Raw genomic sequence first — 6,171 nt, forward strand, 5'->3', positions numbered from 1 at the left:
GCACGGATCAGCTCCAGGCATGACGAAGTGGATATCGTCCTCTTTTGGAAGGCCAAACAAAGTAGTTTCGCTTTCACAACGAAACACACAGTGTCTTCACGACATGGCGGCAACAATAATACTACAGCGAGAATAAAAGTTCTTATAAAAACTTCTTTCTTTCCGTGAACATTTGGGCAGCGTTATGCAAATCTTCCCACATCGTGACGTAGATATGTGGGGGCGTGTTAGAACAAGCCATTTTAGGTAGGCGTGGTTGACTCTTAACTTTTATATAGGATATCTATTTGGATTTGAGACTTTAGTCTCTGCAACTTTACAGATCTTCTTTATGCACCAAGATCAACACTTCAAAGAGAAAGGAAAAATTTAAATTGCATCATATGACCCCTTTAAGCAATATAGGCGTTGCTGTCCCCTTTTACATAATACCTCTGTACTCACATCAAAACACAATCTATTATCAATAGTGGTCCCCAAATATTTATAACTTTCCACACATTCCACCTTCTCAACCTTAATAAAGGTAGCCTGGGATGAATGTGTTTATATTGTAAAGTTGATAGTCATATATTTTGTCTTAGGATACATTCAGTTGCAAACAAGCATCATCACACAATTTCACAAAATCGTCAACCACTGGACTGTGACATGTTTCATTATTTTTCAGAAGACTCACGATAACTTGTCGGTATTGTCTGCAAACTTTAAAAAATGCCTATTATTGTGTTTACTTATACAATCGTTTGTATATAAAATATATAATAAAGAAGACAAAACACAGCCTTGAGGAGTTCCTGTAGATATTGTCAAGGAGGCTGAAAATTACCATTGACTCTCACTCTCTGAGTTCTGTCAGTTAACAAATCCTAAGACCCAACCCACTAAATTAAAATCAAGACCAAAATTTGTAATTAAGTTGTCTGATAAAATATGACATTGTAAATAATTAAAAGCAGATGAAAAACTCTACAAACAAAAGCTCAACGTGTTTTGCTCTCTTCCAAGTGCTTTAATATCAAATTTAATAGAATTGCTGTTTCATCTTCGACACCTCGCTTTGTTATAGGCGAACTGAAGGGGGTCTAAAAGATTTTTGGTTTTAGCCAACAACTCTTCTTTTACTAATTTCTCAAAACATTTAATTATAAGAGATGTTAGTACTATTGGCATACGATCATTTAGTCTTAGGGTGCTTTCACACCTGGCCTGTTGTTTCGGAACCTGGCGCCTTTCCCCCCTTAGCTCGGTTCGTTTGGGCATATGTGAACACGGCAATCGCGCCCGGATCCGCGCCAAAACAATCGGTTCGAGATCGCCTGAACGGAGCGGTGCGTCTGGAGCGGTTTGGTTGTAGTGAGAAAGCAATCCGATCTTATGGACCAACGAACCAGGCTATATCATATGGTGCCCGTGAGGTGACATGGTCGGTTCACTTAGTTTTGTCGTGGCCACGAGATATTAATTTGAGGGAACATCATATTAACTCATGGGAACGTGATAATATGCCACAAGATCATTTTTTCGTTGTAACAACATCCTTATGTTGTGGCCTCGAGATGCATTGGCATGTCCAGCATTTACAGTAGGCTATTATTTACAAAAGTATTCAGAACATTAAATAAAGAGATCGAAATGAAGGGGAAAATTAATATAAACGAATATAAAAATGTAACCAATAATAATAATAATAATAATAATAATAATAATATACAAATATTACGGGAAAAAGACGATCAGTTAATGGACTTACAAGACTGCAAGAGATAAGCACACGAACTGTTACCATATTGAACTTTCAATCATACCTACCTGTTGTTGACCTCAAATAAATCTGTTAAATGTTTTCCTGAGTCTCCTCTTCTGTGTGTGCGTGACAGTTACAGCAGTTGTAGTTTTTGGCACAGGCACCACAGTAACCTGTTTGCACAATTTAGGGACTCTCTGGAGAGCAAATGACCACCAAAAGATATTGGTGAACACTGAACCCTGGGGCCATTTGCTCAGTGTAAACCTTAATTAAATGCCCTCAAATGTTATCTGGCCCAGGAGTTTTTGTCATATTACAATCCTTAAAAACCTTAATTAGCTGATTCTTCAAATAAATTATTATAGTGACTACCACAACTCATTTTAAATTTCATGGACTCCATTTCAGGACCAAAATGAGGTGCTTCAAAATGTAGATAGAACCTATTTAATTCCTTAACCAACTGACTACACTCTTAAAAATAAAGGTGCTTCAAAAGGTTCTTCAAATGTTAAAGGTTCTTTATGGAACCATTTAGACAAAAAGGTTCTTCTATGGCATCGTGAAGCACCTTTATTTTTAAGAGTGTACCACAGTCATTCCAAGGAAATTGAATTGTCTTAGTCTCACACACTTTAAATCCAGTTATGACCGTCATCCCCTTCCAAATTGACCCCAGATTATTCTTACTCGACACTTTCTCCAGGTTTATTTTATCATTTAATTCTGCTTTTATCACTTAAATTTTAATCTCTTTCTGCAATTCCAATCTTTTTGCCAAATCACCCTTATTAAATGCTCTACGTCTCTCATTTAGTGGTGGAAAGAGTATTAAGAAATTGTACTTAAGTAAAAGTATTGCTACTTAACTAGGGTGGAACTCCTTGTATGGACATTTCTCCTGGAAGAGCACGCCCACGCGCACATCGACCAGAGCGAGAGCAAGAGCGCGCCCATTAACACACTTCATTCAGCAGCGCTGCACGAAACTTGCTCGGGAAGAATGTCTCCAAAGAAGTTTCATGTTAACCCTCTATTTCAATTCTGGAATAGGATGCTTAAGGTCAGGATTCATCTACTTGTTATAACATTAAAATTTTGATTCCTCTTATTGATTCCTTTGTACGCATTTTAATATGACTTTAAACCATTCAAGCACAAGAAGACTCGTGCACTGTTTTCTGTACTGCAAACATAAGGGCGTAGCCATCATTTCAGAAATGAGGGGGACAGAAATGTCAACAACGCCGGTGATTGACAGTCAAACAAAGCGTGGTTTGAACGGCCTGCCCCCGCAGCTGAACTGGAAGTTTTGATTGTTTTTTTACCCGAGTCAGACCTGCCTGTTATTGCCTGAAGTGCAGGAGCACCCCAGGAGTTTGAAAAGTGCCCGTCAAACGCCGACTGTTTCTCCATCGGTGCCTCCTTTGTCTTTTTTTTTTTGTACTTTGTGTGAAAAGTAAATGTAGCGAAGTTGAATACTTTAGTTTTATTTTACTCAAGTAAAAGTACCACAATTTAGAAAAAATAGAAAGCTAGTGTTAGTTTTTTTTTAATAAAAAAAGAAGATAAATAGATAAGGTAGAATCAAAATAGAATAGAAAATGCTAGAGTTAGAGGGTCAAATAAAGATGGAACAGATGTGTTTTTAGTTGTTTCTTGAAGATGGCTAAGGACTCAGCTGCTCGGATTGAGTTGGGCAGGTCATTCCCCCAGGAGGGAACAGTTCATGTAAAAGTCAGTATGATTTTGTGACTCTTTGGGATGGCACAATAATACGCCGTTCACTTGCAGAACGCAAGCTTCTACTCTGATGTAATGAATTTAGGTAAAGGGGTGCAGAGCCAGTGGTGGTTTTGTAGGGCACACATTAATGCTTTGAATTTTATGCAAGCAGCTACTGGTAGCCAGTGCAAATTGATGAACAGAGGTGTCAGATGCGTTCTTTTCAGCTCATTAACCCCTTAGCAGTCAAAGATTGGCGACGGCCCCAGATTATTGTTTTTTCACTTTAACAGCATGTTAAACATCACACTCTTACTTGATCTGGACAAACTGTGCATCAGTAGAAAGATTAAAGACTCTAGCTTTGATATTTGAGCACTGTTTTGATAAAACATTGTTGCAGTGACAGTAATTTAGTAATTTATGTCAGGAGTGCAAAATAATAAATCTGCATGTGTCATTTTTAGAACAGAAATTCTCCACGCATTCATATTCAGTCACGTCAGAAGCGGTTTATTTGTGTTCACATAGATTCGCTGAACAGGGTTAATAAGGGCTTATAGTCCAAAGATGCACTTCATTGTGATTTACTTCATATTTCTTCAGACAGAATCATCATTTTCTATTCATTTTCCACTGATTTACGCGATCTGATCATAATTAGCCGCTCCCTGGGATGTCTCTGTGTGTTTACTCTTCCGTGCTCGCGCTGTGACTCAGACAAACTCTGATTCGTCCTTCGCCTTGTCGATCTTATTGCGTCTCATAACAAGCCCCGTCTCATCCTATCACGCGTTTCCTTCACTCTTCCGCATTGATATCTGACCTCAGCAAACACAGAGAACCTCTGTACCCACAAAATATCCAAATAATAAACACACGATTACGATAGTATATGGTTTGTATGTGATTTTCTTGAGATTTGGGGTATTTTCATAACAATAATGAATGTGTACATCTGAAATGCTCATTTGTGCAGCTATATAAAAGGCTATAAATAGCATATTTTTACAACAGTAAACGACCAAATTCCACATTAGATCGCAAAAGGAGGTTATTACAAACACTCGATATTGGTTTAAAGTGAGTTTTGAGTAAAAGTGTACTAATAATCTCATAAATTGTCTTATGTAGCTTTATGCTAATGTTAGCTCTAATGCAGCTGCAGAACAGGTGCAGCGCTTCTTCATAATGCATTTCGTCATAATAATTCACGTAAGGTCATAAGCAAATGTTTTGTTGTAATTTTATAGAAAGACTTTTGATAATAGGCCGGTAAATGTATACTGGGATTGAAGCGATGTGGCTTGGTAAACCTTGTGATTCCAGACTATAAAACGTATTCAGTCAAGAGCAGAAAGTGATTTTCTTTTTGAAGAAAGTGATTGTCTTTTGTTCTTTGATTAACATTACAGACAGCAGCAGGAATATTGGACTGCGGTCCCTTTAAGAGTTTATCCATGGACCCAATATACTGTTACACAACATGAGTTCTCTTTCTCAACTAGTTAACGTTCCAAAACTGACTGTTTAACTGGATACTCGCCAAGATGGGCATTTTGACATAATTTTGTATGTATTTGAACGTTTTAGCGCAGTTAACCACTCATTTTGGTATTTGTGGCTCACAAGCTGTTTGAGACTGAGCGCGGATTGTATAGTATGACTAACACACTATTAGATAGATTAAACATAAATGTTCTTTTCTGTAGGCCAGGCCTATATGTTACGATGAAATTAGGTGATGCATGAATTGATATGAATGACATTTTTATTTAACAACTACAATCACAGTAGTATATTGACTGATTTGTTGAACTTCCAACCTTGTAAGCATGTAATAATTATGACAACATAAAGCACTGACAAATAATCCTGGTGTAAACATTAATATGAAAGTCAGTAACAAATCACACAAACTAAAGTAGATTGCAGAAATATAAAAACAAATATGTTGCTTTACCTAGTTCTACATACAAAAGAAATTCATTATTAAACAAATACATGTAAAAAAAATAAAATAAAAAATAACTTTACGACTAGTGAGGACATTTTATGTGGCCATCTCATGTTTCTATATAAATCTAGTGTTTTGCACAGATTTTTAGATGTTTAGAGCCCTAGGGCCTCATTTATAAAATGTGCTTACGCACAGATTTGATCTTAGAGTGTGTGTACGCTAAAATCCACGACAACGTTCATATTTATAAAAACGGTCTTTGACGTGGGAAAGTACTTACCGCCACGTCAGGGTCTGAGCAGGCGTACGCACTTTTCCTTGTGGCAAATTCTGAGTACTGCAGCTATTTGAACATCTAAGCTGCAATAATAATAAAAGCGGTGTATATACGTGCAAGCACCGAATTCATCATAAACACTTGCAAAGTCTTGATTTACTACTAATGCGTAAAACAGAAAACGCATAAACGCATCTCCGACTGTTTTGTCTGTGTAGCCTATAAGAATAGGTCTATGTCGTGCAATAACGGTTTTAATATATTCTATTCAATAAAATTAACTATTTTTATTTATAACATCTGCTGCTTTGCTTTTGTGAAAATGAATAGAGACATCAGCCTTAAACTTTGTTTTTGTCATTTACATCAATTATATTTGTATAAAATACACTATTTTGTGTCAGCACATTAATGGCACATTTGAGCAGCATTAGTAAACTGTGTAAATATAAAGAAATG

This window comes from Sinocyclocheilus rhinocerous, unplaced genomic scaffold (genome assembly GCF_001515625.1).
Source record: "Sinocyclocheilus rhinocerous isolate Xijiao unplaced genomic scaffold, SAMN03320098_v1.1 scaffold4159, whole genome shotgun sequence".
In the NCBI taxonomy this organism is placed as follows: Eukaryota; Metazoa; Chordata; class Actinopteri; order Cypriniformes; family Cyprinidae; genus Sinocyclocheilus; species Sinocyclocheilus rhinocerous.